At 35.1% G+C, this 25,986-nt stretch overlaps 1 long non-coding RNA gene across 1 annotated transcript; it reads left to right on the top strand.

Moving 5' to 3' along the window:
• Positions 1-21,391: 21,391 nt before the first annotated feature.
• On the top strand, positions 21,392-24,072 carry LOC126954493 (uncharacterized). Its single transcript, XR_007725615.1, has 3 exons — positions 21,392-21,516; positions 22,888-23,051; positions 23,978-24,072. It is a non-coding gene; the product is annotated as an uncharacterized LOC126954493 (long non-coding RNA).
• The last annotated feature ends 1,914 nt before the right edge of the window (positions 24,073-25,986 follow it).

The following is a 25,986-nucleotide window of genomic DNA, read 5'->3' as shown; positions in this document are numbered from 1 at the left end:
GTCCCTATTATGTTACATCTTAGATGTATGACCTTGGGCAAATCACAAAAGCCCCTCAAGCTCCAGCATCTCCCTCTTTCAAGTGAGTATCCCCCTCACAGAGTTATCAAGAGGGCAGAAGGAGATAGCATATAGAAACAATTACCTAGAGCCTAGTTCAGAGACATGCACAAGAGATAATGCTAAATCAAGAGAAGAAAAGGAAGCTTATTCAACCCCCGACTTGCATCATCACGTGTGAACTGTACACAAGCTGTGCATGCGTCTGGGTTTCAGGAAGTAGTCTAATAAGTTAAATACACCAATATGCAAAATAGCTAACATTGTTGAACATTAACTGTGTCTCTTAGACTGCTTTTAAAGTTTTCTTTTTGTCTTTATTCTTCCAAAGTTTTAATACAGTATGTTACAATTTTGATTCCTTTTATTTATCTTGCTTGAGGAACATTCCAATTCCTAGAGTCGTAGATACATATTTTTCATTGATACTGGAAAATTGATTCTCATCTCTTTACATTTTGCCTGTCCTCTATTCTCTTCATCTGGGATTAAATTATGTGTTTGTTAAAATTACTTGTATTATCCTTTATATCTTGTAACCTTTCATTCATATTTTCCATCTTTTTTCTCTCCGCTTCCTATTGACTACTGTTGAATATGTACACTAGTTCTCTAATTCTCTCTTTAGCTGTGTCCATTCAGTTGTTTAATCTGGTCAAAGTTTTTGTTTCAACCAATATACGTTTAATTTTAGAAGTTACGTAATCTAAAATGTATCTTTTTATTTCTAATAAACTTCTGACTGAGTACCTTTAAGACAGCAGTTTTTGTTTTATTATGTCTCATATAGAATATTCTTTTATATTCTGTGTCTGACATTTACATCAACTGCAGGGATTTTTGACTTAATTTCTCATTTTTATTTTTAGTTTTCCTTTATGATGGTCCTTAGACATAATGGCTTGCTTTCCTCTTTTGGGAATCTTGAACTATGTGTTTCTTAAATAGTGAAAGTTCAATGAGCGTAAATTAAGGGTTAGGAAGCTTTGTGCTAGAAGCCAATAAACGCCAGAAACTTGTGAGCATTTCAGATCTTTCTGATAATCTAGATTCCATTTCTCCTTCTCAACCTCCTGCCATTTCCCAATGGCATCATTGCTATTAATAATTCCCCAGGGGACTTCAGCAACTGTGGTTTCTGCCTAGCTTTTAGGCCTTAGTTTTTTGTCTTCAGTCCTAATTTATAGGACATACATATACATTTATGTATCTGTACATATACATTTATAGGACTGCAAATTTATCCTCCAAACAAGTGAACAAACAAAAAAATCAAAAACATTTACAATGTACTACTTTTCTCCATCCCCATCTCCAATATTCCTGTTAAGACAACCTTAATCTCCTGCCTATATTACTTAAACAATCCCTTAACTTTCTTCCTCCTCTCAATCTGATTCCCATCTACTACATGCTTTCCAAGTAGTTAAAGTGCAAGTCTAAATATATATATATTTGCTGCTTGAAACCATCCAATGACCTCTCTTTCCTTCAGATAAAATCCAAGCCCCTTGTCAAGGTTTTCTCCTATGGTGCCCACATAAAATGACCATTGCTTACATTCTGATCTTATTTCTCATTACTGCTCAGTATCCCTCTGCTCACATTCTACATTGCAGGCAGTATAAATACTTCATCTTGTTTCTCTTCGTCATGTACACTCTTCCCTCTAGAACCACGAGTATGCTATTTTCTATTTGGGATATCCTCCTTCCTCCCAGATCCCTACCCTCATCTTAAGTCTCCATTTCTTACTAACCTTTACCAATCAGAATCTATTCATTCCTCCTTGGCTCCATTTAGATATAACTTCCTTCAGTAAATCTTGGAACACTATACTAGATTAGCCATCCCTTCTAGATGCTCCTATGAAACACTGTGTTTCTTTTATTATAGAGCTTGTCACACTTTATTATAATCACTCTTTACTTGTTTGAATTCCCAACTAGATTTTACACTCCATGAGAACAAGTATTGTCTACTTCATTTATGATTGTGTCCCAGATATGTAGCAAAGCACCTTGCATTGAGGTGCTCAGAAATAAAATTGCCAGCTACTACATAGTCTCTAATTATTACTTTAAAAAGTCAAAAATCTATAGTTCAATAAAGACTTCTTAAATAAACACCTTACATATAAAAGCTCAATAATTTTATTAAAGAGATAAAATATATTTATGGGTTACAACTAGTGATATCCTTGTACTTTTCTAAATAAAACTTACAGCAAAAGTGAAATGATGAAAATACCTGGTTACTTGTAAGAAAAAACATTTTTTCTTACAGTTTACATATAGCATAGTGAGTATTTTGTCTTACATTCATTTTCACACAAATTATCCTAATTGATAATTGAATTTCACTCTGATCAGTTTGTCACAGAGTCCAGCCAAACCACAGTATCCCACATGCTACGCCACCCACTGTCTCTAACCATTTTGTCCTGTCAGAGGCAGATCAAGCAGCCCTGAGTGTAATCACATCAAAATCGATTTTCATGGCTGAGAGAAAAATAATGGAAATTTCTCTAATGTAGTAAATGTATGTGTTCCTTTTGGTTAACCAAAATAGACTATATATCAGACCTGTCAAAATTAAGTTTTCTTGATTCAGTGCTCTTCCATCGACTTGTATACAAATTATAAAGGCATACTGTGGAGCACTATGATGCAATCTTCATGCTTCTCTGGACTGCTCATGTGTCTCCCTCAAATGAATAATACCACCAAGTTACAAAGCTACACGCCAATATACAGTCTGAATCCCCAAGCAACCTGCTCTATGTTAGGATAGCACTTTAAACCTGTCACTTCTTTGGTCAATAGATTCTCCCATCATGAGATGTTCCCAAACAGTAACAATGGCAATAGTTGGATGGGATCTGAACCAAATCAAATACCATCCTTTTGAACTCTTTTCAGTTTCTCATTTTCTTCTTTCTATAATCATTTGAGCAAAGGAATCACTTGCTTAAATATCAGTGTTCATTGATCTGAAGCCATTCAGGATGATCAACCATGTTCAAATACGATTCTAATGATATGGTCACTCTACCTACACTATTTATTCCATGTTGTCTCAAAGCAGATACATTTTGAAAATGCACAATTTCTTTTTTTCTTTTGTCTTATTTTTTTATTTTTTATTTTTATTTTTTGTTTCTTGGTAAGCATAATCACAGTTGCATAATGATGCTGGGAGTGCAAATTTTAACCTGATTGATTAAAATTATCTACATTCTTTTAGGGATAGTAGTTCACTACTAGACTTTGACTACTAAGGTAAGTGGTAAACAATGGCTTATAATAATGGTTATGTACAGGTGCAAAGTAAGCTAGAAAAAAAATAATGCTTTTCCTACTAAGGACAGAATGAGGTTAAAGAACTGACCTATGATATAATTGTGAAAATTGCTGAGTAATATATACATCTTTAGGTTAATAAATAAACCATTTTTTTAAAAAATAGAACACAGCAGCCATTTACAACCAGCAAGAAGTAAAGCAAAAACTACTTCAAGTTCAGTATACCTAATGTATTAGGCTAAAATTATAGAATTTTTTTTGGCCTGAAAGAATTAAAAATGAATATGCATTAAAATGTTCATCATATAAACAATGCCAAGATGGGTTTAAAAGAAACTTCTGGTAGTGTGGATACTCCCATAAAAAAATGAAGTAAACTTTCCTAATATTCATCCTTTTAAAATCAAGCTTATTTTCTTAGCTCTGTTTTCTTCATAAAAAAACAAACTCTTCTAAGCTCAGATGAAAACAAAATCAATTTTTAGAGTTTCATAACTTGTGAACAGCAATGAGAAATTGGTTTGCATGTCTGGTAATGGAAACCTTGCTAAAAGTCAGATTTCTGTTTTAAGCTTCGGGGATTTCTGAACAAGGTATCATGGTTACAAATACGAGCAACCAGTGATAATACTATTTGTCAATATTCAAATTTAGTAATCTTTAATTTGATGCTACAATTCATTATGTTCACTGAGTTATTTTTAATAGCAGACAATATGCTATAGTTGAAAAAAACACTGAACTTAGAATTAAGAGTTCTTTGTTTCAACTTAATTTCCTGAATCTGGCTGACCCATTAAACAAATTTGTCTTGCCAGTGAACAAACTCCTTTCAGCATTTCTTTTAAAATCTTTTTTAAAAAGCCAATTTTCTTGAGCTCTAAGACTATGTGTGGCTAACAAAATATTTCTTATTGGCTTTTCATCTTTAAAAACCTTGAAGAATTTTTTTGCCATTCTTTAAGATCTTGGAGACATTTAGGCTTTTAAAACCCTAATGGCAAAACTTTTATGGATATATGGTAATTAACTATTGATTTTGTTTCAATAAAATCTGAAATAAAATCTGAACTGGTTTTGATAAGATTCTCCTTCAAAGACTGATGAAAATATTGTAAAAAGGCCAACCTAAACAGGGTGATAAGAAATCCATTCATACCCTCTCACAGACTTTCAATTCTAGACATTCTAGCTTCTAGGTGGCATGTCTGATGTGATGCATATTAGCATAATCAATAGGGAAATTGATCCAGTAAAAAGATGAGAAGGAAGAACCGACAAAGGCATTTCCTTCTTGAAGCACATATTTTAAAAACATAATTTCTGGCTGTTATGTAACAGTAGAAATTTCTTGACCTGCCCAGACTTTCAGGATGAAAAATAGCCCTCACAATCTGTAAACTCTTAAAAATTAGGCCACAGAATAAGCTAATACAGAAAACTGTCATTATTGTAGGATCTATTAAATTGCAGAGATCTTGGTGATAGTGTGTCTGTAGATTTCAATATGTTTCAAAATCATACACTAAAGTCCTGGCAATGCCTTGTTAACAACTGTGTGGGTTCAATACATTAGCGTTATAATGTGTACATTATATGTGTTTTATGCATATAAAGAATTTACATGAACATTCACTCACTCATTTGCAAATATTTATTGAACATTTACTGTTTGTAATGATACACTAATAAGTGCTCTTATTTAAATTCATATTAACTTTGCAATAGCAAGGATTGGACATATTTCTTCCATTTGGCTGCCTGAGTTCAAATTCCATTTTTATCACTTACCTGTTACATGAACTTGGACAAATTATCCAACCTTTCTGTGATGCATGTTTTTCTCATTAAAGATGGGAATAAAAAGAACAGGAAAAGTCATGGAAGTTTTGTGATGATTAAGCTAAATAATGTATTAAGTGTTTACTGTAGCAAGTTATAAATGCTATACATGGTAACTGCTATTATTTTCTTCATTTTAAATACCCCAGACTGAGACTGTAGAAAGAAAATACCTTGTCTGTCAGTATATAGTTAATAAGTAGAAGAGCAGGGATTTAGACTCTATTTCTTTAAATTGAAAGACTTATTTTTCCTTATCTTTATAAAAGCTATTAATTTTATCTACATAATGCCAGGACAGACTGGATTAAAAACTGTAGTACATATACACTATGGAATACTATACAGCTATAAAAAGGAATGAGATCATGTCCTTTGCAGGGACACGGTTGGAGCTGGAAACCATTATTCTCTGTAAACTAAAGCAGAAACAGAAAAGCAAACACCACATGTTCTTACTTATAAGTGGGAGCTGAAAGATGAGAACACATGGGCACATTAAAGGAAATAGCACACATTGGAGCCTGTGAGGTTCAGGGAAGGAGAGCATCAGGAAGAACAGCTAATGGATGCTGGGCTTAATACTTGGGTGACGGGATGATCTGTGCAGCAAACCACCATGGTACATGTTTCCTATGTAACAAACCAGCAAATCCTGCACATGTAACCCAGGTTTAAAATAAAAGTTGAGGGAAAAAGAAACTGAAAAATCAAATCAAATAAATAATAATAGTAAATAAGACTTAAATGTAAACAACAGCAACCCTCTTCTTTTTCCTCCTCTTTCTTAATTCCAGTAACACCTTAATATTTCTATGTATTGGTTTATTAATTTTAAATATTCTTCATTGTCTTCTATAATGAAGACTTAACACCCAAATGTCTTCACCATCTACTTTGCATTATTTCATTCACCCAATAAAGTTATTTCAAAATAGTTCAGAAAGCAAAATTCAATGTTTGCCTTATAGATGCTAAGTGATTATTATTTGCTTATGAGCCAAGTCAAGCATTATGTTCCAATCACCTTTCTTGTGCAATATTTTGTTTTCTTCTAGATTTAAATGATTTTTTAAAATTAATTTTTGCATAACTTTTTATGTCCCTATTATTAATTTTTCTTAAATTTTTCAAAAATTATCAAATGACTTTTGAGTCCTCTTTCTTAGAGGGTCAAACACAGATCCTCTACTTATTTATCCCCACTGGAGGTATTGCTCCATTTTCCTACTCGAGTTTCAACAGTTTGTGTGTCAGGCCAGGTATGCTGCTCTCAGGCTGGGATTTCCCTTTTCCTTTCTCCCTTCTTCATGACAAACCCACTCTTTCTGGATTCTTGGTCTTCTTTCTTGATTATCTTCTTGTTTTGATGGAACACATTTTGCGATGCTAGAATAGTTGCCTAAGAAAAGGTGCCTGAGCAGTAAGTATAGTTGACTCTTGAACAACACACGTTTGAACTCTGTGGATTCACTAATAAGTGGATTTTTTTCTGCCTTTACCACCCCTGAGGCAGCAAGACCAACTCCTTCTGTTTGTCCTCCTTTTCCTCAGCTTACTCATGTGAAGACGATGAGAATGAAGATTTTCATGATGATCCACCTCAACTTAATGGATAATAAATAGATTTTCTCTTCTTTATGATTTTCTTATTAACATTTTCCTTTCTCTAGCTTACTTTATTGTATGAACACAGTATATAGTGCATATACCATACAACATATGTGTTAATTGATTGTTTATGTTACCAGTAAGGCCAACAGTAGGCTATTCGTAGTGAAGTTTTGGGGAGTGAAAAGTTAAATGCAGATTTTTGGCTGCACAGAGTTTAGCAGCTTTAACCCCTGTGTTGTTCAAAGGTCCACTGTGGTTTGAAAGCTAACGTGTCTGAAAATGTATTTATTCTACTCTCATATTTGATAGATAGTTTGACTAGATGTAAAATCCTATGTTGGCAGCCTGACCAACATGATAAAACCCCATCTCTACTAAAAATGAAAAAAATCAGCCTGATGTGGTGGCAGGCGCCTGTAATCCCAGCTACTCAGGAGGCTGAGGCAGGAGAATCACTTGAACCCGGAGGTGGAGGTTGCAGTGAGCTGAGATCACGCCACTGTATTCCAGCCTGGGTGACAAGAGCAAAACTCCATCTCAATAAATAAATAAATAAATACATACATACATACATACATAATAAATATAAATAAAATCCTATGTTGGAATTTTTTTCAGAATTTAAAAGGAATTACTCTATTCTTATGTAGTTTTTAGCTTTGGTTAAGATGTCAATTTCCATTCTACTTCTCCTTCCTTTATGTGTGACATGTTGTTGTCTCCATGGGAATATTTTGATTTTAATTTATTCTAGTTTCAGGCATTTTATGATGATAGGCCTTAGTGTGGATCCTTTTTCCCTTCTTTTAAATTGTTCTGAACACCAATGGGTCTTCAATTCTGAGAAATTTCCACGCAGTATTTCTCTGATAATTCCCCCTTTAAAATTTTTTTCTCTTCTTTTTTTGTTGAATTTATGTTAGCTAGATGATGGACCTCCAGATTGTCATTTATTATTTAAGAAATATGCCTTTTTTCTACTTTTAAAAATACTGGCCTTTTGATTCTACTTTCTTTGATATTTCTGTTGAATTTTTAATTGATGCTGTCTTTTCAAGAGATATATATTGTTCTCTAATTATTCCCTTTGTATATTACCTTGCTCTTATTTTAGGAATGCTGTATCTTCTCTTCTCTTTCCATTGTTAAAAATTCAATGTGATTTGTCTGTTTTGTGTTGAGATTTTTCCTGCTCTCTGTCCCTGTCTATGGCAAGCTCCCTCTATTATTTGTTTCATTCTTCTTCTTCCATAGTGATGTTTCCCATACATGCCTGTTGATTCCTGGGTACCCACTCTAATTTCAAGTGAAAGCACTAACGAGATTATTAGAAGCTCTAGGTGAGCAAGGCTTCATGGTTACGTGCCTGAGACAGAAATTAAACACTTTTTGCCCCAGTGAACTCAAATGTTCTTATCTGCATATCTTTTTGTGCACTTTCTAGGGCCATTACGTGCTTAGTTATCATCCTTTTATTTCCAGAGAAGAATCTGCCAATCCCCTATCCATAAATGACAATGCAGTGGAAAGAATAAAGAATAAACCACCATGACAAAATTCTGGGAGCTAAGAAGAAGGATGAGGGTCTTATTGTTTAATGTGCAGAGTTCTGTTAATATCTCTGTTATCATTATTGTGCTGCTTATCTGCAAGAGCTGGAGAATCTTGACTTTAATTTCTCTACATAGCAAGCTTTCTCCCACTATGAGTGAGAGGGATAGCTACACAGATACAGAGGATAAAGAAAGAGTTTCATGAATCTAACTACTCCTTCTTCAAACTTTCAACCAATTCCAAGCCTTATAGGAACTTCTAAGGTAGCTGATGCCTCAAATTCCTGAGCTAAGATTCTACAACATGGGCTTGCCTTGCTTCTCGTTTGACACTTCCTTAAGTATAGGTAATTACTATGTTCACTAATTATTAGATAATTTTTTTCATATCTTAACATTTTTGAACATGAGGAACCATATTACAGTTATTGTCAACATGGTAGCTTGTATTTTCCAAAGATGACTATAAAAGTATACCCTCTCTCACATGTATTGTTTTTATTATGGCCTTGCCATGTTTTATTACAAGCTTGTTTATGACCTATGTTTATTATGACCTATGTTTTTATTATGACCTTGCCATCAAGACATGAAATATACATCTTCTCCCACTAAAACTGGCTGAGCCCTTGTGACTGCCTCAACTGGCAGTGTAAGGTGCAAGTGAGGCTATGTGACTTGAAATAGATTATAAAGAGAGATACAGCTTCTGCTTAGCTGTCTCACTTGGGATCTTCGATCTTGCAACTCAGCTACCATGCTATAAAGAGGCCAAGGCTACATGTAGAGGCCACATGTATGTGTCCTGGCCAATAAGCCCAGCTGAAGTTCTAGATAGCAGCTAGCATTAATTGCCATCCACGAGAGTGAAGACTTTGAGATGACCCTAGCCCCAGCCTGCATCTAATGACAACTTCATGAGAAACCCTGAGCCAGCCAACCCAGTCAGCTCCCAGAACTGTGAATTATAGTAACGAAAACATTGTTGATTTAAGCTACAAAGTTTGGTGTGGCTTATTATGCAGCAATAGATAACTGAACATTTATCATTATAAATTTAACAGTTATAATTGGCAGTGATTTTTCTTCCTTAATGAAACAAACTAATGGTGCATCTTATATTAAATGACATCACAGATTCAGAAAATGTATTAGTGTTCTATTTTCTGTCTTAACTAACTTCTCTTCTGCTTTCTACGCTCCAAAATGTTGTTGTCCTCTCTGGTTTACCAATAGTTCCCCTGGTACTTTTATTTCATTTTCCTATTCTCATTTTAGTGAGATTTTTGGAAGGAGTTGTGGTAAGTGTGTCTTCCATCTGCTGTGTATAGCTAAGCTCATCATGTTGTTTATAAGGTTCTATATTTGTAGATAGAGCCTCAGTGCCGATGGCTACCTAAAAAATGTGTGTGTGTGTGTGTGTGTGTGTGTGTGTGTGTGTGTGTGTGTGTGTATCATTACCTAGGTCTTATTTCTTTACTTTAGTAATACCACGTTAGTGCTTTGTAACTTTTCAATGAAATCCTTCTGTCCAAAAAATAGAAATACAACCAAAAGTGGACTAAGATTTAATTCAGTAGAGCTGTATTGTAAGACCTTTTACACACTTGATTATGGAGTGACAATAAGCAATTCAATATAACTTTCTGATCCTCAGTTGCTATAAGGACAAAATAGAAATATCAATTCTAACAGGAATTTTACACAATAATTTAATATGTGAAACATTGTCTTACAGTAGTTTATATATATTTCTAATAAATGGTGACTCAATATGAATCTACTTTCTTCATTATTTTAATGGGGCAGTTATGAATTAAAGTTTTAAAAAGCATAAAATATCCCTGAACTATTCATCATGTTGAGTTTTTCACCATACTTTGTATACTGATTTCTCATCCTGAATGAGCTTAATTATAGAATTGCTTTATGTCTCCCCAGCACCTATTCCCTTTTTTTTTTTTTTTTTTTTTTTTTTTCTGGTAACAGAAGATCAATTTTCCTCATTGGTTTTAGTCTTGGTAGACTATCCAATTATGTGTCTCTGCCCTCCCTTTGGTAAAGGATATGTAAAAGTTCAAGCGAGGCCATGACTAGATTTTCTTCCAGAAATTTTAATATTGAACTGAGCTGCTACACAGAGTTTAAAAATGGCCCGCCAGGCGCCGTGGCTCACGCCTGTAATCCCAGCACTTTGGGAGGCTGAAGCGGAGGTCAGGAGATTGAGACCATCTGGCTAACAAGGTGAAACCACGTCTCTACTAAAAATACAAAAATTTAGCCGGGCATGGTGGTGGGCCCCTGTAATCCCAGCTACTTGGGAGGTTGAGGCAGGAGAATGGCATGAACCCGGAAGGCGGAGTGAGCTTGCAGTGAGCTGAGATCGCGCCACTGCACTCCAGCCTGACTTCCTCTAAAAAACAAACAAACAAAGCCACATTTCACTCATCTACAGGTAACACTTTGAAGAAACAAGTGTTGCCTAGATTCTTGGATCCTTGCTGCCTAGATTCTTGGAATTGCCTCATGTGCCCTTGCCGATATGTGTTTGTTAAACTATTCTTTGAATCTTTGAGCTATTCTGTCTTCTTCCTAACAATTTTCTGTTTTTACTCAAATGAATCAGAATTTGTTCCTGTTACATTCAACCAACAAATCCTAATGATTATTGATATTCTGAGAATGCATTTCTAACAAAAGGGCAACTTGTATTTGAAGGTAAGTCTGACAATATAAATGAGCTTAATTTAACTGGCTTATTATTTTTCATATCCTATCCATAAAATACTTTCTCATTCTCAAAATAAGATGTTCTTATGTACATTACAGCCATATTATTAACTTTCCATTCCTTTGAGATTTCAACAAATATAATTGTATAGAGAGATGTGTTGGGAATATATAAAAGCAAGCCCTAAAATAGACTAGGATGAAATTGCTATCATTTGAAAGAAAAATTTGTTTCAAATAAGATAACCAAATTTGCCTTCACTGGACAGGTAAACATGTTAAATACACTTATCTAGGAATCTAGTTGCTGTAATTCATTAAATCAACCCATAATTTTGAATTCACACATCATTGGAAGTTTTCGCCTTCTACGAGCATTACTTGGCATGGTGGAAAACAGAAGCAAGTCCTTTGTGAGCTGTTGCTTAAATAAAACGCAAGGGAGACATTCATATTATGGGCCTCTGAACACATTGCCAAATTATAAGTATCCATAAACAAAGACCAGAAACCCAGAAAAAAATCTATTAGTATTGCCATGCCTTTTAAAGCTCTTCCTTTGATGATTTCTATTGCTACTCAGAGTCACGTTGTGACCAGCTGATAGGTGGCACAGATGGCTCAGAGCAGAGAGGTTTGTTTCTGTCATGGTTGGTGCTATTTCTTCATGTCTCTTTTTTTTAAATGGAGATTTGGCATATTTCAATTTTCTTTATTTCTCGCATAATTGTTCTATATTTTTGTTGTTGTCTTCACTTAATTAGTCAGAATGTGGTTTATGTGTATGGAGCACTAGCCTGGCTCCTTTTGAACTCATGGTAACAGGAGACAGCTCTGTTTATTTTCCTTCTGCTGTTTGTTTGAAAAATACTCTAGCTGACTTGGCTTTCACCATAAAGCAAGAAACTGGCCCTGATAATTTCAGTCCTAGTAGCTGAGCATGTGTGCACATGTTATCTTGGGCTTTCTAATGCTTTCTCAACTTTAGTCTTTCCCTTGTTGCTTTTCTTTCTCTCTGTCTCTCTCTTCCTCTCTCTTTCTCTCTTTCCCCTTCTCTCTCTCTGTTCATTTTCTTCCTACACACCACAGACACACACACACACACCACACACACACATTTTCACCATTCATGGACACTTTGTCATTACTATGTATGGGAGAAATTTCAGTAATGCAAAGTAAAACTATTAGCTCCAAACTCTCCTATTTCACATTACTTTCCAATGTCTGCTTGCTCTATTTCCATTTGTTTTCTTTTTTTCCTCTCTCATTATCCTTATGAATTCCTCTGCATTGCTATAATCTTTAACTTGCTTAGGAATTTGACTGAAGAAAATCATAGCAGAAGGCTTGGGCCTCTTCTACATTCGTGAATCCACAGAAAGTGTTAGGGAGGATTAAATGGCCCCCTCTTTGCCCCTGTTCCCATGACCTTTGATATAAATTTTCCAGTGCAAGTAAGAAATTCAGACTTATTTCTCTAACTACAAACTTCCATCTCGTATATACTTCAAGAATCAATTTGAGCTACTAGGGTTATTTGATTTCACCTTCCCCAAACTTTCATTTAATATACTCTGCTTATAAACTTTACATATATTCAAAAGTTCACAGGCAATGAATCTGTAGAACACATGAATAGACAGTATTTCCATGTAGCTTCTACCATATTCCTTATAAGTGGATCTCAGAATTATATTTCAGAGTAAGGACCAAAGGGGTTTTTAGGAAAATAGTATGTCATTAACTCACCTTCTGGCATTTTAACTGTTATCAGCTGTACAGTTTAGTTTTATTACAACAGACATTATTGTGATAACTTTTCCTACTTTATCTTTGCAATTTATTGAAGCAGTTAATTTCTCAAAAAGTAAGAACATTTTTTCTCATTAGAAATTCCTTCATGGCCTCTTTAATACATGTTCCTTGCCATTTAGAAGAACTGCTGATAAGTGATTTTGACTTGTATCCTCAATAATGTGAGATGTTTAAGGGAAACTTGGCAAACCACTTAGGGTCTGAAGCCATTTCTTAAAACCAACCCAAACTGATTAATTTCTGTCCCATTACTACCCTCACCATTCAAAAAGTTCCCAAATTGCAATGATCAGCCAAATCTACTTATAAACTTCCTAAAGACAAAGTTTTTACTTTGTTTAATAAATTATTTTTTCTCAGATTATTGTTTTTTTGTTTGATTATGTAATTCCAGTATTTGACAGCATTGAGTTTGAAGGACTGGATCTATCAGCTCAAAATAAGTGGGAGAGATTTTAATTATCCAATAAATATATACTCTTTATAACTCCAAACCATGTAAATCATCTTTGATCTAATCAACCAGCAAAAGTCAGACTGTCTCTCTCTCTCTCTCTTTTTCACTTTTGGACTTTGATTTCTCTGTGTGTATTTGTCTAGTTGTTGTCTCCTGACAGAACTCTAGCAAGATAAATGAGGAGAATTTACATCTGAGAACATGACCCAAATGTAACGGCCTTCAGAAAGTCTAGTAAATGATAATAACAGGAAATATGACAGACAAGAATTCAGCAATGTGAGTAGAACAGGTATTAAAGAAAGAAAAATAAAAAAAAGAAAAGATTGATACTGACTGTGACGAGGAGATCAGGGGCAAGTTTAACCAGCCTAACATGGGAAGTGTCAATGTTACTCTTCAGATTTTGGTTATGTTTCTCTTTCCATGGACAGTGGTTCCTTTATAAGCCCACATAATGGTCCACATTTAGAGCCCAAAGATTCTATTTTCTAGCTCATAGGTTCATAGCCTACCATTTGGACTAGTGAATTTTCCTAAGCACAGTAGGGTAAGTCAATGTTAATTAATGACAAAGTCTTAACAACCCAAACATTAATGAATATCTACCATATGCCAACAGACCTAAAGATATTTTACATATATGATGTTATTTATTTCCCTATATAATTCTTTATGGTAATTATTGTTGTTCCTAATTTATAGCTGAGAAAACTAAGCCTTCGAGAGATAAAGTGCCTCCTTCCAGGTCCCACAGGCAGTGAGTCACCAACAGGTCTTTGGATTTAGGTCTCATCCACTCTGCTCTATTTAAATACTTGAAGGCAGCTGTTCTGCCACATCCACCCTCTGACCCACATATCCATCACATTTGCACTCAATGCTTTCCAATTTGAACAAAAAATATAGTGAAGTATACTACTAATTTTAAATTCTAATATATCTTAATTTCATCGGAAAGCCCCTTTTCAGCTGTCACCATATTTATCATACAACACACATTAACAATATGCAGTTTTTCTAAGTATCCCTAAAGGTTTGGAAAGTGGGTAATTTTTACATCTATCGCAATGCTATACTCAAGGCACTGTGTGATAATAAGACCCACAGAGTCCTGCTTCAGCTAGCTTACACCATGAATCCAAATGCACAGCAACCAAAGAGTCTTAAGTAAGTCATCATCAGCTGAGCAGTGGTGAGTTTCATGGGCTTTTCCTGAAAGAGGTGATCTTCAAGCATGCTTCTTGAATATTAAGTAGAAAACCAGCTCTGGCCTTTGCAGAGGCATAAAACAACACCCAAACTGAGTTTGCATGACACAGAAAAAATTCCAGAGACACGGTGGAAAGAAAATCAGAAAGGCTGGAAAAGAAGAAATTAAGAAATCACCCAGTTTATGCAAGGTAATGCAAAGCGGGTACTAGAGGTTTAGGAATGACAAACGACTGATTGCCAGAATGGAAGACAAAAGCAACCTTGATAACATTATTCTGAATTGCTGATGAAAAAGCTATATACAGTCAGTGACATCCACTACCAGAGCATTCTTAAATGACTTCCTGTACTGATGTTGACTGAGTGTTAGGAAGAAGACTAATGCATGGTTCAGCCTCTAATTCCACACCTCGAACCACAGGGCACTTGGGCATATCTGTGCCTTTCTGAAGATCAGAGCTAGGAGACTCTAAGTCTTTGCCAAGTCCATCTCCATCATTTAGCAGATAAGGAAACTAAATTTTATGAGATGAAATGACTTGGCTTAAATCACAATGGGCATGAGTTGTAAAACTGAGCACTTCACTGCTCTTCAGGATGCTGGGGAAGCTACTGCAGCAAAGGATTCCTAAAACTGACTTAATTAACACTTTGGGGCAGGGAGGTCACAATGCCACCCAGAGACTCTGCTACCCTTATCACATGGTTTCCAAAGACATGGTTTCTCATTTTCATCATGTCTAGCCGGAGAGAAGTGACAATATTGACCCTTGCCTGAACCCTGTGATTCTGGAACACAATGAAGATTAAGAAATCCCCTCATCCTTTTGTGTCCTGGTACACAAACAATGACTCTTTTTCATATACGTTAGATAACATGCATGAATTCCCCCTTGTTTACTTAGGAAAAGGTTAGACCTAAACTCAAAATTCCAATTCTATGACTCATAAAGAATTATCTGAACTGCTTATCACTATGATTATTTGGAACTAAATATTTGCTAATCAAACTCTGGTGAAGTTTCTCTTCTCCTCCCAGGTCCTGAATTCTTAACAAACCTTAGCCTGAGCTGGTACAGACCCCTGCTTAAAAGTCCTTCCTGAGAAGAGGCTGTTCTCAGAGTGCAAATGTCCTGTGGTCTACTATGGGACTGCACAACCCTTACATTCCACATCAGCTCTTCGTAGCCTCCTTCCCTCCCCTTAATAAAGGAGGAGCTCCTGTTTTCTTAACCTCTGAGACATTGCTGATCTTATGGTCAGAACATGATTCTCACTACAATAGTCTATTTTCTCTTCCACTTCTTCCCTTTTCAAATAAAGCCTCTCCTTACTAAATCCAGTTTTTTTTTTTCTTAATTTGGCAGAAAAAATATTAAAAACAACAACAACAACAACAACAAAAACACCTAGAAGTTTGAACATTGTCTTTGAACCACACTCCATCAACAAGTGGACTCAGATACTGGTCTTCTCTGTATTCGTTCTAGGATCAGTGCCAAATTATACGCTTTGCCTTCCTTATGTGTTAGTCTCCTCATTTAAAATAATGATAAAAACAGAACTTGCCTCATAGAGTTTTGGGGAAATAATAGATGAGGAAATGCAGGTAGAGTGCTTAGTACATCATCTTCACATAGTAATAAACAAATGACAGCGTATTGCATATGAGAATAATGCCCAGCATTTTTGACACCTATTACCTTTTAAAATTCTCACAAGAACATTATAACAACATTTAAAAGTTGGATTATTGTTATCGTTTTACAGAAGAGGAATTGGAAACTCACTAAGATTAAGAAAATAGTTTTTCTGACTATAATTCCTATCTCTTTTATCTCCATGTTAAATCATGCATTTCCTTAACTTCTAGAGCATATTAAATGATTACAATTCCCTGAGTTTAACAGAAAAGCTACCTTTTGTATTACTGAATCACTTTGCTCCAATGAAATGCAAAGATATGCATCTCCAATAATATATACAAAAGAAAGAAAAGTCTTACTTATTTTTCTCAAAATAAGTCATGGAGAAACAAGAGTCCAAGTAGAAAATGCCATTGAAAATTTGAAATCTGTTTCATCTGGTTGGCCAGATCAAAGCCCATGGCATGCAACAATCAATAAAGATGTGCTGAACTACTGAATGGAAAGAAAAAAAACATGGCAACACTCCTGGGGAAATGTCAATCAAATGAGACCACCGAATAGAAACGTAGGAAATGATGTCAATCCCATTACATGTAAACGCAAAGACATACTTCTGTTTTGTTGTTGGATTAATGATGACTACAGACATTGTCTAGAATTCCTATTCTGTTCTTATCTACTTCCATTGCATCTCACCGGAAGTAAAATAACAACATATTAAAATGGTTAAATGATGTGTTTGGGGCTGCTTTTAATCTGAGTTTAAAGAGAAAGCTCAGTAATATTTTCAGAAATTTAAAAATCAAACTTCAGCTATTATAAAAAAGTTTCATATTTCAAACTCTTAATATGTTATGAGGCTCCTTCATGATATCTTTAGGATCATGATAAGATTGTGGCTCTAGAACATTAAACATAAACTGAAAAGAGAGAACATAATGGTTTTAATAGTGGAAAATATTTCTCATTAACTGTGTGCTTGTCCTTGATCTGCATTATTAGACTATAAGATTCTGAGGACAGAAACAAATTCTTATTCATGTCTGTCTCCATCTGTCCATCCACCTGTTCATCCATCCATCCATCCATCCATCCATCCACCCACCATTTATAGAACCTCTATTGTATTCTTGACATTGCTTGAATGAAACACAAGATGAGAACACATTTTTTTTTTTCAAATGCCACAGTCCACTTGAGGACACAGTTATATACACAGTGATAGACTCAAACTATGAAAAGTGTCCTAGGAAAAATGAGGTAAATGTTTAGATAAAATAATAATTATGACTAAAAGATTAGATAAGGCTAGTACCTAGTAGAGTGGGTTATATGGTGCTGACAAATAACAAATACTGAATAAGTGAGTGAATAAATTGGACAATAAAATCCACACTTGATCATGGTGTTTATTTCAGGCTTGACTGAATTATTCATATTTGGCATTGAAAAGGAATCTTAAACCAGATGATTTCTAGGTCTATGAAGAAAGCCAATTCAATTCAACAGAATTTGCTTTCATAAGGTCCTTGTGTATAATACTTAATTGGTTCTCCTGGAATGTGACAGATGGTGAACCCTGCCTGTCCAGTCCAAGATGAAATGACCAGGAACCTTGTGCACATACCTGAGGTTGTTAAGGATCTATGTGGCTGGAAAGCAAATAACTCTGCATTAAGTTCCTGAAGCACACTTTCCCCTCTGAGCCTTTTCATAGATTGACTCTCTTATTCAATAAGCCTACAGACATGTATATACATACATGCCATACACACAACTTGAAATCAATTTCTACAGGAAGTTTCTTCGATTATCCCAATATTACAGAAGGCACTTCTACATGCTACACTGTACTTTCTCTGTTATGATATTGATGACAGTGTTCTACTTTATGTTTAATTTTCTTGATTATAATTTCTATGCAAGCAGAGAGTGAGTCATATTCGCCATTATATCCCCATTGCCTAGCATAAGTCCTGGCATATAGTCACAGGACAATACTTATTCAGTAAAAAATTATGAGTTTAATGCATTACTACACTAATATTCTCAAAGCAGAGCTCTGATCATATTATACTTCCAGTCCGAAACTTGCCCCTGAATGCCAAATGAAGTTTAAACTGCTTAGAGTAGTAGTGTAGGTCTTCTACAATCTAGTCCTTACCCATATTATTGCTAAATCATATGTCAAAAATTTCAGCAACATTGACATTCTGGATATACCCTAGGTTCAAAAGCGTTGCACATCAAAAATTTCCCTGAGCCTCATAACACTGTCTGTTTCAACTCTGCCCATCTTTAAAACCAGCTGAACTCCTCTAAGGAGATGTCCCTAATCCTTTCCTCCTCCAACTCTACCCTAGCTCTGAGAATTATTTTCTTTCTTCTGCCTATCCATAGCTTTAAATATACCTGTGTTACAGAGTTTACCACAAACTATCATGAACCATATTTGGCTTTTTAATGCATGCTTCATCTCCCTTTTCAGACTGTGAGTTCCTGGAGGGCAGGAGCTATATCTTATTCACCCTTATCATTACCACAGTGAAAAATGAATACAATTTTATCACTATACAAAGGGAGAAAGAACTTTCCAAGTAGATAGAATTTATGATACCTTTTGATTCATTGTTGAAATGGCCATATATTAATGTATAATAAAATATTTTAACCCATCTTAAATTTATTGAATGTCTCCACATGTAGCTGTTCCTTCTTCAAACCTACTCCAGAAATGTAGGTAATAATACCAGCTTACAGGATTCTTAAGAGAATCAAATGAGATGATGCATATCATGCATTTAGTGTCTGGTCCATAGTAAACAATATCTTTCTACTTATTACTACTCTCATTCCTATTCCTACCACACCATTTTCATTATTTATGATTTTATGTATCATGGTTGGCATTTCAAAGAGAACTAGAGCACATTCACACTCAACTTTCAATTCTTTATTTTGCATGTGTTTTTCCCCAAAGACTCCTATGTTGCACTGTTGCACGAAGCTTTTACCACCAAAGCCAGGGCCCCATGTCTTACTAGCGGAACTGTATGATTCTTGACTCCGTAATAGTTGGAAGATGCATGCTTCACTGAAGTGCCATTGATTTTCAACTAAAGTGAAATGCTTTTATTTAATGCTTTCTTAAGAGAATTACAATGAAAGTTGAAGAGGGTTTGGCTTTAGAGAAATCCATTATTAATTTTACATGGCAAAATTGGGAGTTATATATCGAAATTTAAATATAGGGGTCCCTTACATTTGCTCAATCAAAATGCTGTTCTAAAGCTATTTGTCTTTTCTATGAAATGGAAAGCCTGTTTTGTCCTAGACTTCTAAATCCCCTGTTTTGCTCAAACAAGCCTTAGTATTTGCTCTCAGGGAGTACTACCTCTTTGTTCAGCATAAAGGGTGTAGCCTCAAATTTCACATCTATGTACTGTTTTCTGTTTGTTTGTTTTTTGTTTTTGTTTTTTTTTTCCTGAAGAATCTTAAAGGGATTTGGTCATCTTAAAACACTTTGATCTCTTGCCCTCTCTCCATGGTAAAAAACAAACAAGCCAACCAACCAACCTTAGGCTATGCCAGACATACAAATACATTCGCTCTCCACTCTGAGTGGTGCCATTAATTTGCTTTGTCTTAAATGATGCTAGTTTTGACTTTGATTGCTTTCACTGCTCACCTTGGAGGTTTCTAAAATGAACTCATATGTCCTCAGTGTTCTGAAGAGGCTTCAGTCCAATACAACACCTTAGAAAAAAGAAGAAATGATTTCAAGAGCATCCTTTTTCCTACCACTTACACCTTCATAATGCTAAAGAAAAATTTAAACTTCGTCCCCTTCAGTGGCTCCTGTAATGTTGTAAAGCTGTATTTTCCATTGATACACCCTTTCTAAGCAATTGAAGTACAAATAAAAAACAATTTCAGTAGAATGTGATATATGTTGTCCATGTTCGCATAACTTAAAGGCAGAAGGAATTCAGTTTGGAGTACTGTCTCCCATCCCACAAAAAGTTTTTTTTCCTTGGGCTAAATCAAACAAAATTTTTGCCTAAACACATTTCTTAAAGGAAAAGTCATAATCAATTGAAAAAATAGCAGCTGATAATGAAAATGGTTTTTTCAAGCATAGTGATAACATTTGCTGCTGTGCATTCTATAAAAAGCTATTAGATTCCTATAACAGGACTGTGATATTGCTTTGCTTCCTGCTGCTGATTATAATTTTAAAGATGGAAAATCAAGATGCTTCTATTTTGCCCTATGAAACAAACCCTGACTTCTGGTCAGCCTGGTTTCATATTTCTCTGGCTGGGATCAAAAATTTTCCTAGGCAGCAACAAGAGAATTTGCACTTTTAAAAATTTCTTCAAATATAAGGATGCACCTTCTATTCTTGCTTCTGGGGTACAGTAATTTAAAAATTCTTGCGAGTTGAAAGTTGGATCTGTAAAAAAAAAAAAAGGATAACACACCATGTGATTGGAAGTATAATTAATATTATACACAGTGCTATGGGGATGTAATGAAAAAAGATCCATGTCCATCTTAAAAAGAAATGTCAATCTTGTAAACGTTCAAAAGAGAGAACTCTTGACTGTGGATATTCATTGTCTTCCTACCTGGAATGCGGGATGATTAAACTTAATGACACTTTTGGGGGCCCGAAAGAAGAGTTGTCTATAGAGTCATTAGGCTGCTTGCTTTGTGTGCCTTGATGAATCTGTATCTGAAGGCAATTTTAAATGAAAGCTCCAAAATGTTTTGCATCAAACTGGCATCACTGAACATCACGCTCTTAAAATTAAAAGGACAGTAGTACAGTATAGAGATTAAAAGCATGTTCTTGGAAGCAGATATTCTTTTTTCAATCCTGTCCAGCCCAAGCTAGCAGTTATTTAGGCCAGTTACTCAACCTCTATATAAGACTCAGTTTCCTCATCTATAAAATAGAGATAATATTACCGACCTTCAATAGTTGTGAAGATTGTACAAGATAATATATGTGAAGATTTACATGCTCTCTGGTACAGAGTAAATACTTAATATGTGGTAGTTAATATTATTATGACATCAGTATATATTTATGATACTTCATAGTTTACAAAGTACATTCAAATACTTATGTTGATTTGCTTAAGTTTCACCACAACCTATTTGTTCAGGTTTTATTATTCTCACATTATAGGTGAAGAAACTGAGGTTCAAGGACTAGTAACCAGCAGCAGGTCTCACAGCTGGAAGACAACTAAGAGCAAAAAGAGGTTAGTCTTTTGATGGCTATATCAGGCCATGTTCTTCCCAGTATATCAAACCTGAACCTCTGTGGATGATGATTAAAAAGAGAAATACAGGCTCATCTTAGAGATTATCCTTGTCTTTCCCAAACATTATTCTTTTCACTTAAAAAAGTTGAAGCCTGACTCACATCAAAAGGTAGGGATGGGCCTCTTTAAGGTAAGGCATAAGTATTAATGCAACAGCTTTTAGTAAATTACTGTTACTTAAAATTCTTTCTATGCTCCTCCAGGATGTGTAATAGCTTGCCTCATTTATGTTTTTTCTTATTCATTCATTCTCAACGGGCAAAATTTCTAATTCATTCAGTCTCTCCTGACACATTGTACTTGGCAGGTAATTCGTAATAAGCTTTAATTTTGAAAATGAACATTTGTCATTTGGGACCATCACTTAGATATTTTAAAAACACCAAACCCGCTGTGCAAACATCTGGAAAAGTTGATGATAGGGGACTGTTTGCTGCAGTCAACGTGTCTACCAAGCAAATGACAGAATCAGACTTAGAAAGCTCTGTTGTCAGAGATCACCAGTAATGATGATTTGTCTAGTAAGAGATATTAGAGGAGGAAGAGATGGAAAGAAAAGCATTTTCCATCAATTTGGCAAATGCATTTGCCATTATATGCAAGTTGCTAATTGATGCTTTAAATCTGTGATCATATGTGCTATTAAATATGAAACCTGTACACACAGAAATACTCATATTGATGTGAGGATAGATGTCTGAGGTCAACTTAGAGATGAGAAAATTAATGCAAGATGCTTTACTTTGGAAGTAATTCCTTTGGGAATTGTCAAATACCAGTCAGATGCTTTTGTAAGTCACCTTTTTTGGAGAGGACTGAAAGACCAGGAACAAGGTTCTAAGAATTTAGACCACAGGTTCTCTAGTAATGTATGCAGATAATCAAAGAAGTAACATGAAGAAAAATGATGATTTCAGTTTTAAAATATGATAATCTATTCTTTCTTTAAAAATAATTAACATCACAAGACCTAAAGCCTTCTTGTTCACTCTCTTCTGTGATAAGCTTCATTTTGAAAAAGGCTAAAAATTTTTAGGGAGATTCTCTAGGGAGATTCTGGACTTGACATGCAAAAGTGTCAGACTCTAGCTTTCATAGTAATAGAGAGGTCAAGGATGCTGCTGAAAAGCATTCTGGGGCTTACCTTGAAATGGGATATTAAGTGGACTCCAGAATTTTAAAGGAGTCAATCTAATACAGCTCCTTAAGATAAACTAGATGTACCTAAATTAGGACTGCTTTTAAGTAGTTGGGAGAGACAAACATGAACAGATATTTTAAAATTACAATATATAACTTCTTCCACAGAGGTGCAATTAAAGTGCTAAGAAAGCACTGCAGACAGAGAACCTGACACTGACAAGGAGAATCACAAACGCATCAGTGAGGAGCCGGCATTTTGGCTCAGTCTAGAAGTCATAGGAATTTTCCTGGAGAAAGTTTGTTCAAAGTGGACAGCATATGCAAAAATGGTAAGAACTATTGAGAAATAGAGAGATTTTCCTTGAATGTGAGTTCAGTGAGATTGCAAGGTTTCCAGTAGCTCCTTTTGGTAGTGAATAAAACTGAGTCAAATTTGAAGAAATCAGTAACTCAAGGGAATTCCTTCATTGGTCTTCTCACTAACGTCAGTGTGTATGTGTGTGTTTTATGGGATGTGTGTGGGAGGGGGTGTTTTTACCATTTCTCAGAGCCACACCCTACCTAAATATTGTACGCTCCAAGTAAACTGAGAAAATAAATGTTGGAGATGGGGAGAATGGAAATGGAAAGATAAAGAGGAGTTTTATCTTTGAAAATAGACAATTACTTACCTTATTTATTTTAAAGTACCTGAACAGTCACCTATTCATGCACGTATTTCAGAATAATTAATGTATTTTCTAATGGGAGAAGCCTTAGAAAATATCCAGTTTATCACCCTATTTTAAGAAATGAGGAAACAGGTTTAGAGAAGTTGAAACACATTTTTCAAACCATGGTTACTTGCAAATATAAAGAATAGAACTCAGATGTTTTCACTCTTAGTACAAAATTATTTCCTTTCTATCAATGCAGCTTTTAGACAAATCATCACATTATTAATGGATCAGTCAACAATTTTTTATTGATTATACTACAATGGGCCTCATAACTGGGCTCTATAAGAAATGGGAAATAAAAAGAATATGTGAACTGAAGACAACCCACTAAAATATCAGACAAAGTAACAGCAATTTTAAATGAGTCCCTGTATTAATTGCTGTGGCAGAACCTAATGTTACCAAATGTTCATTTGGATAAAGTAGATATCTGAAAATCATAACCTTGATTTTTAGGTTGTCTGATATGTGCTGTGAATGAAAAGTAGACTTTATTTCACATGGTCATTCCAGTTGATTTACTGTGTTTTCTTCAGGCACTTTGCTGAGAAGAATTCTGAGGTCCTGTTTGATGTCAACAGAAAGAAATGCTATAATCAATGTGTAATGACAGCCATACTAGTGACAATAAGACCAGGTAACTATCAATTATGTAATCAGTTTAATAATAAAATCTTACATTGTACCTTTCTTCGAAGAGCAAAGGCATTTCCAAATTTGAATCACGAAATTAAAACAGAAAGCCATACTTCTTACTCCAGAGAATGACTTGATGTCAAGAGATTAAGTAAGCATCACTAATGTGCTTACATGGGACAATATTGTGGCCAATTATGTTTCTATCCTGCCTACATTACTCAGATCTTAAGTGATGTCACTGTGTGTTTGTGTGTATGTGTATGTGTGTGTATGTGTGTGTGTGTATTATGACATTGTACCTGGAGAGAAAAACAAATCACCAAGGCTGATTTCAGAAGAAGCTTTGGCATCCATATGCCACTCACCTTAATCATTTTTAAATCAGACTGTCCTTCAATCTTATGATTCAGGCAAGGAGCTAATTGTATTTTGTCAATGTCAAAGTCCTTTAAAAGATGCTCTGGGCTTGTGAAAGCTGAATTAAAAGACTTGTGGTGGCTTTAAACCACATAGGATGACTCATCATATCAGTTATATCCACTTGTGCTGACGTTTGTCTTGCGTAACCATTGTGTTAAGTGCTTTCCATAAAAAGCATTCATGCAAATCTATTTTTTTTCCTGATCATTAAGGCACTTTAACACAAAGAGGTAGAACACTATGTTGTAACCACATCCTGGGTTTGTTTCTCTGTAGGAAGATTGCTTTGTGCCTGAAAGCTATACAGGATATTTAAAGACTTGAGCAAATGATTAAATTTACCCACTTTTTTTTTTTTTTTTTTTTTTTTTGTTCCTGGCAGCCTAAGCCGTAAGCTTTACCTGTCATTCAACTCATCTAAATGCCAAAGAAAAGGGCTGACACAGAGTAGAAATCTGGTCACATGACCTCACCATCTTCCCTATCTCCTTTCTAAGGGCTCCTGAAATTGTCATGTACATTAAAGTTCCATGCTTAGGCCTGCAGGTGGAGAATTGCTCTTTTGTTGAGAGTTAATTTCTGTTACAGGTCAGAAAACAAAAGACTTTGTCAGACATTGGACTGCTTTCTAAAGTACCTGATAGGCAGAATTTTCTAAACAAGAAAAAAAGCCAGAAAGCAAGACAATTCTTGAAATGTTAGTACAAGATAAAGGTGTCCATTGGGAAATGAGCAACGTGGCTCTGGGGTTCTCTTGAAATTCAGAGTTGAAGAATTTAGCAACACGGACACTTCTGACATGTAGAGGAAATGTGGGAGAAAAATGCAGCAACTCAATAAATTCTGCAAATATTTATATGCTACTGATAGGCTGGGCACTGCTTTAGGTCTCCGAGATACCAGAGACTGATTTAGACTATTTCTCCAGCTTCAAGGAGCCCGGAGTCTGGTGAGAACAATTATACACAAGCAGTTGTAGCAGAAGTACAGACTCAGTATAGTTGGAAGGGATTGAAGGGTACTGCAGAGTAAAACGAAACACAGGGAATGGAAAGTGCTTCTCATGTCTCCCATCATCCTCAAGTCTATTTTGAAGACATAAATACAGACATAGTGCAGTGCAGATAAATAAGCATGGCCCTTGGACCAAGTATGTCATCAAATCATTTTCTGTCTAGGTAATCTTAGGTCAAGAGAGGTTAGGCAATAACCAGAGGATATACCCTCTATGTCTTCAAAATAAAATCTATTGTTCTAAGACCATAGAAAATATGAAGATTTAACTGAAATAATGGTTCATATTTTAGCCTAAGTATATATCCTGTTATATAATCTGCTGTTATTTTCTTTTAATTCTTTTTGTAGTGATTGTGAATTTCTTTTCTTCTTTAATTTTGTTTGTAATTAATTGGCTTTATTGGATTACAGAACTAATGGACACTTCTCTTGAGATGTTTAGAAAGTACAGAAAATTCAGAAGGGAATG

Source organism: Macaca thibetana, chromosome 5 (assembly GCF_024542745.1).
Source record: "Macaca thibetana thibetana isolate TM-01 chromosome 5, ASM2454274v1, whole genome shotgun sequence".
Lineage (NCBI taxonomy): Eukaryota > Metazoa > Chordata > Mammalia > Primates > Cercopithecidae > Macaca > Macaca thibetana.
This window is presented reverse-complemented; position numbering and strand designations above follow the sequence as displayed.